At 40.8% G+C, this 14,905-nt stretch overlaps 1 protein-coding gene across 3 annotated transcripts in view; it reads left to right on the forward strand.

Moving 5' to 3' along the window:
- The first annotated feature begins 209 nt into the window (after positions 1-209).
- Positions 210-14,905, forward strand: part of QSER1 (glutamine and serine rich 1) — a 78,467-nt gene continuing 63,771 nt past the window's right edge. Inside the window, exon 1 of one of the 3 annotated variants that reach the window (XM_032640530.1) lies at positions 210-253. The gene's annotated coding sequence lies outside the window, so the exon portion shown is untranslated. Of the gene's footprint in view, positions 254-1,988; positions 2,102-14,905 lie in introns of those variants that run through there. The other 2 variants (XM_032640532.1, XM_032640531.1) reach the window with 2 other exon arrangements.

The raw sequence follows: 14,905 nt of genomic DNA on the forward strand, positions 1-14,905 counted from the left end.
CCCCCCTCTCGCTGCGCCCTAGAGGAGCCCCCGCTGCTGCCCGCCCTCCCTACGCAACCCCCACGATGGACAGGAACTACGCGACCTCCGGCTTCGCCGACCCCCCGCCGCCGCCCGCACCCCCCGCCGCCCCCGCCAACGCCACCGCACAACCCCCCGCCCCCGCCTGGGCCTACGAACCCCGAGCCGCGGCGGCCGCCGCCGCCTCCAGCAGCAGCTGCAGCAGCGGCAGCAGCCCCAGCCTCAAGGCCAGGTAGGGAGGGTGGGCGGCGGGGTCGTGGTGAGCCAGGAAAGGCCAGGGATGCGTTTGGGGCCTTCGCCCCTGTGCAGCCCCGCCCAGGGGTCCGGGCCGGCTGGGAGCCCTCCGCTCGTCTCTTCGCCCTAGCCCTGGCCGGGAGAGACGGCTGAGGACTCCTGTGGGGTGGTCTCGGGGTGGGTGCGGGCGCCCAGTGCGGGACTCGCAGCCAGGGCTGGTCGGGGACCGTGGGTAAAACGGAGGGTTGGGCGGGAGTCGTGGGTCCCCGTCACCTCCGGGGTCCGGGCTCTCACATGGTGAAGTTTGGGTTCGTGGCTGAACTCGGCGATCAGGGAGACTCGGAACTGGTTCTGGGGGTACGAGGGGGGCGCTGAGGGGTTCGGGGCAGTGACATTCCATTGTATTGGAACCGACAATGTGGTCTTGGGGGCCCCGGCGGTGAGTGTGAGGGCGGGGGAGGCGGGAGAGGAAGAGGCGCGGAGCTGCGTCCCTGACATTGGGGGACCCGGGAGGGCTGTGCTGCGGGAGAACCCCGGGGGCGTGGGCCCTAGGAGGGGGCCCGTTGGGGCGCGAACGCTGCGCCGTGGCTGGGTGACATATGTTTGCAGTGGTGGCCAAGATGAAGCTATTTCTCGTATACAGGTTCAAAGTTACTCTTGGGTGTCCTCCTCTTTTAACAACAGCAGGAAGTATGGAATCTCTCTTTGCCTTGGGGTGACTAAAGTTGGGAAGAAATTGGAGGTGAGGGGCGGTCGGTGAAGGCCATAAAGGTTGAAGAACAGAAGCATGCTTCTCCATCTCGGTTTCTGAAGCCCCGGTTCATTATGTAGCGTGGGGTTCAAGAGTTCGTCTTTGCTCCAGCATGACCAAGGGAATCTAAAATGTTGACTCTTACTAGATATTTAAGCTCGCGGGAAATGTGTAGTAGTGCCACACTGTGAAACGTGAAACGGTCCATTTGAATGATAACTGGAAGGCGTGGTTTGGTTTGGACCATTCGGGAGCGGGGTGTTTTAAAGACACCTCTGCCGAACAATGAAGAATCTGGTAGGTGCAGCTTCTGATTACAAGGACCAGGGAATCCTGGGTTGCTAATGACTTCATCCTCAGCTACCAACAGGAAGCTTCGTGGTTTTATGATCTCATCAGATTTCTTTATTATTGTCACAACAGAAGTGAACTTTTTTTTTTACTTTATATATTACAGTATTCTAGGTTATCTTCTTTGTTTTTATAAAAGTTCCACGTTCATGATTTGGAAAATATGTGCGAAGAGTAGCTGGTCTTTGTCTTAGATAGTACCTTGGGGTGATTGTGAGAGAATGAGAAAAAATTTGTTCAAGAAAAGGGAAGTATGCTTTCTTAGAAGATTTTAGGTCCTTTGTTTAAAAGAGATGGGGTTAAAAAAATAATGTGATGTGCCAATTTGGAGCTAAATACGTAAATGCTGAGACTTTTCAGAAATAGTCATAACTTTGTATTATGTACAGTTAAGACATTTTAAGGAGTTTTATGAAAAATGTATGGCACTTTTCCCTTTTTTTGTTTTTTTGGTGGTAATTTGACTATCATTTTTTAAGTAGGTTTTGCATCAAATACCATAATTTACAAATTAAAATTACTTTCTCTTCAGGGAACAGCAGTGATAGGTATTTGTGCAGCATATTTTATGTTTTAAATGACAACTGTTTTATTAGGTACATGAAACAAATGCTATCTAGTTATTTCTGTTATTTCTTTTAGCAGAATACTTCTGAGTCAAGAAACTAAAATCTACTTGTCATATTTTCCAAATGTTATTTATCAAAGTAACAAAGAATGACTTCCCAAACACATTTGAAAACAGTAAGTAGATTTATTTGGAACACATAATCTAAAAGGGATTTATTTTCTGTTTATTGGAAATTACTGATTCTTAACTGCTAAGCCCCTCCCCTCTTAAAATATATTTTGGGGGTGGAGTTAGCTAAATTATAGCATAGAAAATGCAGGCTTTCCCCCTCCCCCATCAACTTGCTTTGTTAACATCTTGTGTTAGGATCAGGCCATCTGTACAGGGCTACACACACTTCTTAATTGTACCTCATTTTATTCCTCAAACTGTGATGTCCTCGCTCATTTCAGTTCTATAAAAAATACTGAATCTGAAATATGCCCTTTAAGTATTCTGTGCTTTCAGGAGCCTACTCATATTTTTGTAACATTTAAAAAAGCTGTTTCATAATTTGTGTATCAGTTGAATATTTTTGTTCCCCCTTTTGGCAGTTTTTCTTGAAGGTGGAAATGAATACTAGTTTTGATGACGTAGTATGGATACTTATCCATAAGGAGTTAGCCTCTCACCTTGTTTCCAGTAACCTATTCAGAAGCTAACAGATGGTAATGACATTCAGTTGTTACAGACGTGGGATCTTACATCCTACCTTATGTCTTTACTTGGTCCTGAAATGAAACATTTTCATCAGTTGGTAGGAAACAGCATAGTAAACAATTTTTTGGTATAACAGCTCCATAAGGTATTAGGTATTTCCATTGTTTTAACAATTGAAAAATAAAGCGCTAATGGGAAAACTCAAGCATTTTATTGATACCTTAAATAGAGTGTATAGAGAGATTTCTGAATGTTTCTAAAATAGTGCTTAGTACGTATATGGAAGTTCAGAGATGGGACCTGGTCATATATTGATATATTTCCATTTATTTGGGATCTTCTCAGTTTCAGGGACCAAATGAGCATATCTTTGCCTATCACCATGTGGTTGGAAATACTCTTTATGGGGCTAGTTTAAATACTATAAATACCTCTCCATGCTTTTGGAAATAAGATGATCATCAGAAAGCTACAGACCTGCACCTTTTCTCTCCCTGACATTTGTATCTTGTACAGAACAGGAAGAGACAGACTGTTTCATCATGGTGATGATACATGTTGTGCTTAGTCACACCAGAAAGTGACTAAATAGAAATGTTGTTTTAAAATAGAATTATATTTGTTTTTTGCCTTTTTGACTTGAAACAGCCTTTTTTTTTTTGCCACCATTTTTTAAAATTTCCTAATACATAAGTTCTTTCTGATTATAGTATGAATGCAGTGAGTGTGAGAGGTACCCTTCCGTAAAAGAAAACAATGATTACCTTCTCTAAAAATGGTCAGCTACTATATTGAGGACTTTTTGAGTAAGTTTTAAATCTAACGTTTCCCTCAAGGCTTTTGTAATGAGACCTGTAAGATCACAATTTATAAGGAGTAGAGACAATCCCAAATTTGTGAAAGATTATCAACTTCTGTTGTTCAGAAAGGATTTTCCCATAAAAACAATGTTGTAATAGTAGCTATCATTTACTGACAACTAATTTGTGCTAGCTACTGTTTTAAGTGATAAACACCCACACTAGTTTATTTAATCCTCACAGTAGTCTTTTGAGGTAGGTATTATTTTTACCTTCTCCTTTAAGAATTGGAAACTGAGGCATTGTGACATTAATAAACTTAGACCCACATAGCAAGTAAGTAGTGGAGCTGGGATTTAAACCTGGGCATTGTGGATCTAAAGCCTGCATGTTTCATTACTGTACTGCACTACATCATGGTAAGATAGTCTAATGCTGTAATCTACCTATGTAATGGGTTAATGACCTTTTGTAACTGGCCTGGAAACCTAACCGTCATTAATATCCTTATTTCAGTGTTCTTTATCACCACTGTCCGTTTGTTTTCCTGATTGAAACATGCTTCCTTTCACTTCCATAGCACTGTCTATTGTGGTTTTCCTCCTTCCTGGCCCACTGCTTTTTCCTCTTCTTCACTAGTTCTTACTCTTCTATCTCCACATGTTGTTTCCTTGGGGCTTGGGATTGATAGGATTTCTTGTCCATTCTGTGCTTTCTCCTGAGGATATCACATCCATGCCCGTTACTTTAAATACCATCTCTGGAGATGCCCATATATGTGTCTAAAGCCCAGACCTCTTCTGAGCACCTAATCGCGTATCCATCTACCTCTTTGAGCTTTTACTTGGGTGTATAGCGAGAATCATTAGTGGTGAACTCATACTTTCCCCATCCACCCGACCTCTGCTTGTCTAGTGAGTCCTTTCTCAGTAAGTCGCGCCTCTGTCCACCTAGCTTCTCAGGCCACAACCTGAGAGTTGGGTGTGCTCAGTCACCAAGCCTTGCTATTTTTTTTTATCTCTTAAATATATCTTGAAATTGTCTACTGTCTGTTTCTACTGCTCCACCCTGATCCAAGCCATTATTTTTCACTTGGATAACTAAGTAATCTTAAACCTTTTCTTTCCTTCCTTCAATTCATTGTTTTATTTTTTTATTCTTTATTTTTTTATTGAAGTCGAGTTGATTTACAAAGTTGTAGCAATCTCTGCTGTACAGCAAGGTGACTCAGTTCTACACATATATATATATTGTTTTTTAAAATATGAATTGGATATAGTTCCTTGTGCTTTACAGTAGGACCTTATTGTTTATCCATTCTAAATGTAATATTTTTCATCTACCAACCCCAAATTCCCAGTCCCTCCCTCTTCCTCCCCCCCCTTCAATTCACTCTCTTCATAGCATTCAGAGTGAGTTTTAAAAACACAGATCTACCAGTTTGATCGTGTTGCTCCTTTGCTTGAAACCTTTCCATTGCTACTCCTACACCTTAAGGTCAAGTTTTTAAAAATCTGGAATGTGTTGTGTATGGCCCTGCATTTACTGGCCAATGTAAAATTCCTTGGATCATCCTAAATTCCTTTCTACCTTAAAACCCTGATACGTGCTGTTACCTCCACTTAACTAATTCTCACCCCTTCCCTACCTCCCAACCTGACTTCTTAAGGTATTTCCTGTTAGAAACCTCCTGCCTTTCACCCTCGGCCCCCTGTTACTTTGAGCAATGGTATATGTTTACTGTGCTTCCACAGAATTCTTAGAAATATAACTACATACTTATATGCTATTTATGTAATAGATACCTTCCTCTTTAGAATGGAAGTTCTTTGAAGGACACTATCTGTTTTGCCTGCTGCTGTATACCTGATACTTTAGTGTCTGGCACATAATAGGTGCTTAATACATATTTATGACATGAAAGCCAGAACTCTGCTTTAGTGTGGGAATTGAAAGCCCTTCTTTTCCTTGCTGCAGTCTCTAGTACCATTCCCCATCTTCTCCCGCTACCCTGTAGGAGGGACCAGGATGTAGGGTTTAGGGCATTTGTGATTGTCCTTGGTTGGAAGTATGGAGATGTAGGCTGCTGCTTGCTTGCTGCCTTTCCTTGCCATGCTCTCTGGGACAATTTGAGTACTAAAATGTGTATAGCAAAACACAGTCCAGGATTTTTCTTTCATTCATTAAACAAATATTTGAGTGTCCACTATATACAAGGCACTGTTGCCTTTATCAAGTATTATATTTCTTCAGTGAAAGCTTGAGAAATCAAATGGCAAACATTCATTCACTCATTAGAATGTACTGAGCATCTCTGAGTTTCTGTTACTAAGCTAAGTTCTACAGGGTACCATAAAGATGAAAGAGACACTGTCCTGCCTCTGAAAGAACTTGTGATCCAATAGATGGAGTGTAACCTTTAAAAATTGTGAAACAGTATATTATACACCTGTAACATATAGGTGTAATACAATATTGTACCTCAACTATACTTCAATTAAAAAAAACAACAACAAAACTTGTAATCCAGAAGGGTGACAGGATGATATACTTGCTGCCTCTCTACTTGTCTTCTAAATGTTGGAGTGCCCTTCAACAAGTGACACTTGGAGCTCCATCCTTTTTCTTCTCTTTCAACTCACCCTCGGTGAAGTTGCCATATATATTAAAAGATTTTCAAATTTATATCTCTAGATTCATATCTAGGTATCTTCCTGTCATCTCCATTTGGATATTGAATAAGTATTTAAAACATAATATGTCCAAAACATGATTATCACCCTAACCCCCCAGCCAAGTCCTCCTTTCATCTTCCCTACCTCAGTAAATAATACTACCGTCTACTTTGTAGCTCATGCCTGAGTTTGGAGCCATCTATGATTCATTTCTCTCCTCCCATATCCAGTCCCTCAGTAAATCCTGTTGGTTTGATCTCCATATATATAATTTCCCACATGGACAATTGCAGTTGCCTCCTTGTTTCTTGCTTTCCTTGTTTCTACTTTAGCCTTTCTAGAGTTTATTAAACATGCATCAGCCAGAGTTAACATTTCAAAATATAAATCAAATAATGTCATTACCCTCCTAAAACCTCCTAGTGTTACTCAGAGGGAAATACAAAGTCCTTATCATGGCCTACAAGGCCTTGGCTAATTCTCCAACCTCATCATTCCGCTCCCACCACCATCCTTTAGCCACATGGGCCTTATTTCTGTTCCTGAAACATGCTGAGATATTTGTGTCTTAGGAATTTTGCAGTAGTTGTTCTTTTTATCTGAACTTCCTTTACAGGTCTTTGCTTTGCTGCTTCTTCTGGACATTTAGGTCTTCTCCTACATGTTACCTCCTCAGCAAGGCATTCTCTGGCTGCCCTATCTAGAGTAACTTCTCGTCACTGTATTACAGCACAGAGTTTTATTTTCTTCATAGCGTTATCACTCTCTGAAGTAATTTTATAGATTTATATGTATAATTTATCACTACCCTTTCCCCATTACCACTAACCACTACTAATAGAATGCATATTCCATGAGAACAGGAAGCTGTCTTGTTCACATCTGTAGAAGGCAGTTTAGAGAAATGGTTGATGGCATAAGCTCTGAAGTCAGAATTTGGGGGGATTATATTTTGACTCCAACACTTGCAGTATGATCTTAAACAAGTTTCTTAATTTCCCTGTGCCTGAAGTTCCCTGTGTGAAAGGAGGAAGCTTTTTTGAAGATTAAATGAGAACACAGAAAAGTGTTCAGAATGGTGTCTAGCATATAGAATAGCGTATAGACTATTAGCAATATTGGGACTTCCCTGGTGGCGCAGTGGTTAAGAATCCACCTGCCAGTGCAGGGGACATGGGTTTGAGCTCTGGTCCTGGAAGATCCACATGCCGTGGAGCAGCTGAGCCCTCGTGCCACAACTACTGAGCCTGCACTCTAGAGCCCACGAGCCACAACTGCTGAGCCTGCGTGCCACAACTACTGAAGCCTGTGCACCTAGCGCCCGTGCTCCGCAACAAGAGAAGCCACTGCAGTGAGAAGCCCACGCACCGCAACGAAGAGTAGCCCTTGCTCGTTGCAACTAGAGAAAGCCGGCGTGCAGCAATGAAGACCCAATGCAGCCAAAAATTTAAATTAATTAATTAAAAAATAGAATATTAGCGATATTGTCAGCACGTAGAACAATGTCTGGCACGTTGTAAGTGCCTGTTAAGCATTCAGTGAATAAATGAAATAACTATAGTACTAGGCAGAAGATTTGTTTCTTTTTAAGAAGTATGAAAATGTTTGGGGGCTTCGAAGGAAAAATTATAATCGAGTTCAAGGGGATCAAGGAAGCATTTTTCAGGTGTATTGCATACAAACTGATCTGAATTATTGTTAACGTTGAGTAAATGGAATAAAGTATTAGCAGAAAGAGGGAGCTTCCAAGAGCAGGTGTTCCAAAGAGAGAGGAAGTGGAATCTGCTGGACTGGTTAGGGCTGGTGCTTGAACTGGCACAGCATCACTTCTGGCGCAGTCTGCTGGTCAAAGCAGTCCTGGGCCTGGTGAAGAGTTATGGGAGGGAGACTACACAAAGGTGTGTTTCATTGGGGAGGTCACCAGAGTAATACTCTTGAACAGGGTATCAGTACTAGATTTTGGAGGACTTTTGATGACAGGCCATGGAGTTCAGTCTCTACAGCTCAGTAGGGAGCTTTGAAATTCACGTTTTTGAGAAGAATGGTGGTGATGATGACAATGATGATGATATTAGCAAGAAAAGTGTTTTAATAAGATTAATTTGGCAGTCAAGTACAGAATGGATTAAAATTGGCAGAGGTAGAAAACAGGACACCAAATGAGAGGCAGTTCATCAGACCAGACAGGAGGGAGGTGGTGTGAGGGTTCTCCAGAGAAGCACAGCCAATAGGGGATATATAATATAAATGTGTCTGCTCTCTGCAGCCTTGAAACCAGGGAAGCCTGTGGTGTAATTCAGTCTGAGTTGTAAAGACTTGAGAACCAGGGGAGCTCATGATGTAAATCCTAGTCCAGGGGCAGGAGAAAATGAGATGAGGTGTCGCAGCTCAAACTGTGAGACAGGCAAAAGAGGACAGATTCCTCCAGCCTCTCCATGGATTGGATGATGCTGGCCCACACTGGGGAGGGCAGTCTGTTTTACTGACTTCACTGATTCAAATGCTAACTCATCCAGAAACGCTCTCACAGGCTCTCACAGGCACACCCGGAAACAGTGGTTAATCTGGGCTTCCCATGGCCAATCAAGGTGACACGTAAAATAATCATCACAGAGGGGATAGGAGACTGGTGGTGATACTGGTATAGAAAGGAAGGAATGGATGTGAGAGACATTAAAGATCAAATTGCCTGAGATTGTTGACAAGGGTACAAGTTAAAAAGTAAGAACAAGGGAAATATTGTTGACCTTTTTCTGGTGACTGGAGAATGATGCAGTGAAGAAAAATACCTAAAATGTGCACTCATTTTGGTCAACAGATATTCCATGTACCTCCTCTAGGCATTGGGGATTCGATGGTAATTAAGATAGACAACATCTGTTGTTGTGGAGTTTACTTTCTTGCGGGGAGTGGGAGTCAGAAAGTAGACAAACGAGAAATTTTCCTGCTTGAAGAAGTAGCATTTCCCTGAAATGTGAGGAAAGAGCACGTGCAGATGTCCTAAGGCTAAAACAAGTCTGGTAATTCCCTTCTCTGACACAATCTAACCCTAGATCAGTGGTTATCAAATTTAAGAGTCCTTCAGAATCACCCAGAAGGCTTGTTGAAACACAGGTTGCTGGGTCTAACTCCAGAGTTTCTGAATTAGTAGGTCTGAGGCAGAGCCCAATAATTTGCATTTCTAACTAGTTCTTAGGTGATGCTAATGCTGTCTGTCATCTTATCACCCTCTTTTTGCCCTTTTTATGTGTGCTTAAAAATCATCTTTTCATAAAGGTCTTCCCTTACTGCCAAATCTAAGTAGCCCCACCAAGTTTTCTTTTATAACACTTGTATATTCTTTAAAGTATTTGTCCTCAGCCGACAAGACCAGAAAGGCGAATTTAGGGAGTCTGAATAGACATTTGTATAGAGACAACGGTGGAATCTCAGAGGTTAAGGTTTCTGGGAAGGAAGGGTAGAGGGCTGAGACCTGAGCCTTAGCTGTTAGTGATAACTAGCAGATCCTGAATGCCTACCATGTGCCATGCACTGGTCTAATATTACATGCGTTATCTCATTTAATTCTCACAACTCTGTGAGATGGGTAGTGTTAGCCAGTTCACAGACAAGTAAACTGAAACCGAGAGCTGTTACATGTTCAAGGTCACTGCTAGTCAGTGGCAGAGGCAGGATTTGAACCCATGAAGTGTGACTTCAGAGACAGTCAGTGTCCTGGCTCTCGGGGAAAACTTTTGGCTGTGGGGATTTAGAATGAAGTAGAATTGGCAGATGAAAAAAGTCAAAGGCATTCGTGATGGGAGACTCCCCCCCCCCTCCACCCCCCGGTACGTGGGCCTCTCACCGCTGTGGCCTCTCCTGTCACGGAGCACAGGCTCCAGACGCGCAGGCCCAGTGGCCACGGCCCACAGGCCCAGCCACTTCGTGGCATACGAGATCCTCCCAGACCGGGGCACAAACCCGCGTCCCCCGCATCGGCAGGCGGACTCCCAACCACTGCACCACCAGGGAAGCCCCGTGATGGGAGACTTTTAAGAAGGGTGTTGGGGGGAAAAAAGATGTTGGGTCTCTTGGGTGTTTGTGCTGGAAGGTTGTACTTTCTCAATTTAAAAATTAGAATTATTTTCCCAGAGCATACTTTGACTAAAAGTTTTTGGAGAAAACTGGGGAACATGGGCTTACACCAGTTTGAATGGTTGCCATAAGGTATGGGAGTTTTAGAGATGTTTCCTGAGCACCTCTCATATATTAAACAGTGCTTTGGGAGCTTGGAATACATCAGCGAACAAAACCAAGATCCCTGCCCTGGTGGAATTTAAACTGGGTATGTGGAGTGAGACAGATGATAAATAATAAACATAACTTTGTGAATTATCTAGTATGTTGGTAGGTGACATGAGAAAACACAGGCTTACGAAGAATGGAAGGTGGATGGGGGAGGCGTTGTTGATTTAAATAGCAGGCTAATTGAAATAGTGATATTTGAACAAAGATTTGATGGTGGTAATCTTCAATAAGAGAATTTTTTTTTCCAGTGATTCAAATGAGACTGCAGGTTTTGTTTAGAAACATATTGCCTGCTCTTTTGCTAAACTTGCTTACAAAAAATCTTACTTCTTTGTTAACTGTTTATGCTTTGTTGCTGCTACTGCAGTTTTAAATTTTAGGAACATGCTAGATAACTTGTTACCAGGCTGCTACCAACACACAGTTTCTGAATTTTCACTAGGCGTTTTCCAGCCTGGGCCTTTTTGCAATCAGTTTTTCTTTTTCTTTTTGATCAGTAGTAAGTATTTGTTAATCATCGTGCCAGCTGTGTTAGAAAATGTGTGAAGATATTATGTGAAGAGGTAAATGGGAGGACATGGATCTGGTTTTAGCATATCCACTCATTTTTCTTTCATTTTTTTCTAGAATCATGACCACAGATTCTCCCTTGCCCTCTGTCTCTTTTATCTCTGAGTGAAACAGGCCATTTTCCCATTGTTTCTTGAACAGCAGCGGGAATGCTCTTATCTCCAGGTCTTTGAGCGATTTCCTCTACTAGGACCACTCTTCCCTCTGATTATCTACATGGCTTTCTCGCTCACTGCGTTCAGTTCAAAGTGTCACATTGTTAGAGAGGCCTCTCCTTAGTACCCCTGCCCCCATCAATACCCTGCTTTATCATTGTGTTGCCTAGTACCCTGCTTTAAGTTTCTTCATAGCACTTATCAGTCCTTGATATTAAAAATTTCTTTACTCTTGTTTATTGTTGGTCCCTGTCCATTAACCCTTGGGTGTTTCTTAACAATCCAACTTGAGCTGCTTAGTCCTCCCCTTCCACCTTCCCCCTCCCCAATATATCTGTCACATAATAGTCTTCAATAGATACTGATTTTAATAAAGAATATATTTAATACTAGAGTATATTATGCTTTGACTTAGTATCTAATATTTCAGAGTTTAAATTTGCCCTCCATAAGTTTAAGGTTCTTTAGGGATCCTGACCATGTAGCCTAACCTTTGATGGTAAGCCTGTAGGCATTTATGGGATATAACAACATAAAATAAGGAAATTTTCATATGATTTAATGCCATCATTCTCATTACTGTGTGATCACTGATCTTATTTAAATAACTTGAGACCAGATTTGTCTGACCCAATGAAGCTTGGCAAACGCAAAAATGTGGATAAGCTAAAGTACTTTTGCTTGGATCTGCTTAAATTAGATGGCTTAACATTTTAAAACATATCTCATATTGAGCAGACTGTAAAAATGAATATTGATCTGGTAAAAACAGCTGACACTATCCCCACTTAAACAGACAGTAAACTATTGAAGTCAGAGTTTGATTTGGCCAGAGCCAGAAAAGGTCTAGTGGTATAGTGCCAAAATAAAAGTGAACCATTTGGAAGGATGGGATTAAAGTAGAACTGTGGCTGTACAAAAAACAACTAGAGATGGTCTTTTGCTGTTAGTTAATATCTTTGTATTACTTTTTTCATTTTTAACAAGAGCAAGTTTGGGCTGAATATGATCCTCTTTAACTTCCCGGATTTTAATATGGCATAGAAGATGATGGTTCCAGACTTGCTATTAACAGCTAACGTAGTATCAGCTAATTAACATTTATGTATTGTGCACCTTTTTATGGACATTTTAGCATCCTCCTCCTAAAGTATACTTTGGAATGAGTATGTCTGTTATTCACGCTTAACGGACATGTTTATTAAGAAATTTTAAGGTACTTCAGCTTGTAAATTATGGCACTTGAATAACATTTTATGAAATCTTTAACTGTTGTTTCAGAATATATACCTTTTCTCTAATGTTCATTATAATTTCTTCCTCTGCATTAACCTTTGTTGTGGACCAACAACAAATCTAGAACACAAATTAGCCACTTAGAAGTTGATTTTCTCTACTACAAACAACAGCAACATTTTTATTATGGAAAATTTCAAAGCAAACACATTTTAGAGAGACTGGTGTAATGAATCCCTATGTATCCATTAGCCAGCTTTGACAGTTTCAGCACATGGTCAGTCTTGTTTCATATATGTTCCTACCAGCTTTGTCTCCCTATTTTATATTTGCTTTGTTTTATTTCAAAGCAAATTTCATGCCATGTATGTGCCTCTTTCAACCATAGTATGTCTCTGAAAGATAAAGGCTTTAAAATTTTTTTTTGCGGTACACGGGCCTCTCACTGTTGTGGCCTCTCCCGTTGCAGAGTACAGGCTCCGGACGCGCAGGCTCAGTGGCCATGGCTCATGGGCCTAGCCGCTCTGCAGCATGTGGGATCTTCCCGGAACGGGGCACGAATCTGTGTCCCCTGCATCAGCAGGGGGACTCTCAACCACTGTGCCACCAGGGAAGCCCCAACATGTAGGATATTTTAAGGCAATCTATAAATATTCTACCTGCTTTGGTATCTGAAGTCAATCTTTTTTTAAAATATATATATATAATTTTTAAAAATAAATTTCTTTCTTTATTTTTTGCCTGTGTTGGGTTTTTGTTGCTGGGCGCGGGCTTTCTCTAGTTGGGGCGAGCGGGAGCTGCTCTTTACAGTGTACAGGCTTCTCATTGCAGTGGCTTCTCTTGTTGCAGAGCACCGGCTCTAGAGCACAGGCTCAGTAGTTGTGGCGCACGGGCTTAGTTGCTCAGCGGCATGTGGGATCTTCCTGGACCAGGGTTCAAACCTGTGTTCCCTGCGTTGGCAGGCGGATTCTTAACCACTGTGCCACCAGGGAAGTCCCTGAAGTCAATCTTAAAATAGTATAAATAATACAATTACAATTGTATAAAATACTAGTGGTTTTATTATAAGTCTTTGGTTAATGGGCTTATGGATTTCTGGAAATTTCCTTAGGAAAGCCTTTAGAGCATCTGGAAAATTTCTGATTAATTTTTATTAAAATTTATAGGGAACACCTGAAACTAACAGCATTGTAAATCAACTACAACAAAAAAATTTTTTTTAAAGTTTATAGGGGATATATAATAGAATATTACTCAGCCATAAAAAGGAATGAAATTAGGTCATTTGTAGAGACGTGGTTGGATCTAGAGAATGTCATACAGAGTGAAGTAAGTCAGAAAGAGAAAAGCAAATATATACTAACGCATATTATGTGGAATCTAGAAAAATGGTATAGATGATCTTAGTTGCAAAGCAGAAATAGAGACACAGATGTAGGGAACAAACGTATGGATACCAAGGAGGAAAAGGGTGGGGTGGGAGGAATTGGGAGACTGGAATTGACACATACACATTATTGATACTATGTATAAAATGGACAATTGATGGGGAACATGCTGTATAGCACAGGGAACTCACCTAGTGCACTGTGGTAACATAAAAGGGAGGGGATATCTATATGTGTATGGCTGATTCATTTTGTTGTGCAGTGGAGGCTAATACAACATTGTAAATCTAACACAACATTGTAAAGCAACCATACTCCAATAAAAATTAATTTAAAAAAATTTATAGGGAAAGAAGAAAAAGTACAATGAGTATCAAAATGAATATTAAGCTTTGGATTTTGATTCTCCTGAAAATCTTTTTCCTTCCTCTAAAATGTTATTTATTAAGTTCTTATATTAAACCAAAGATGTATAAATGTTTGTCTACAAAACTATTCACAAGTGTGAATTATTGTGATAAGTGTATATCTTTAGAAAGACTTCCTTATTTAATGCCAGAAATCCTAGGCCATGTTAATATTAGTGAAGAAAATTGTGATGACTAAAAATTCAGCTCTACTAGTTTCTCAAACAAGGAAGAAATTTAATTCGGTAAGGGAAAGACTAAGCCACAACAAGATGCATTGAAGAAACTAAACTAAAATATTTCATAGCACCTATACATTTGAATCATGGAAATATGGACTCTATTGTGTATTATAAGAAGTAACCAGCTATGTATTAATTCATTTTCGATAATCCCTTCATAGCCTGAAATGAGAGAGAATTATCCAGGGCTCACGTGACCATTTTTGTCTACCTCTTAAATGAATGTTAATGTCTGGACATTACAGATAGTTAATACATTACTGCAGCAGTTCAAATCACAAAATAATTTGCTTTGACAGACGTATTTCTTTTAAAAGAAAAGTGTTCTAGAAAAATATTGGAGTTGGGAAAAATTGGACCTGAAATGTTTTCTTTGTTCAATGGAAAGGTCAGTAATACAGGTGATGGCAGAAATAAAAAAGGAAGATGAGATGGAACTTTGGAATTGTGTCCAATCCAGGTCTTGGAGACTCTTGTTATCATGCATATAGCCAAGCATATGCCACATCACCAACACA

The sequence above is a fragment of the Phocoena sinus genome, chromosome 8 (genome assembly GCF_008692025.1).
Source record: "Phocoena sinus isolate mPhoSin1 chromosome 8, mPhoSin1.pri, whole genome shotgun sequence".
NCBI lineage: Eukaryota > Metazoa > Chordata > Mammalia > Artiodactyla > Phocoenidae > Phocoena > Phocoena sinus.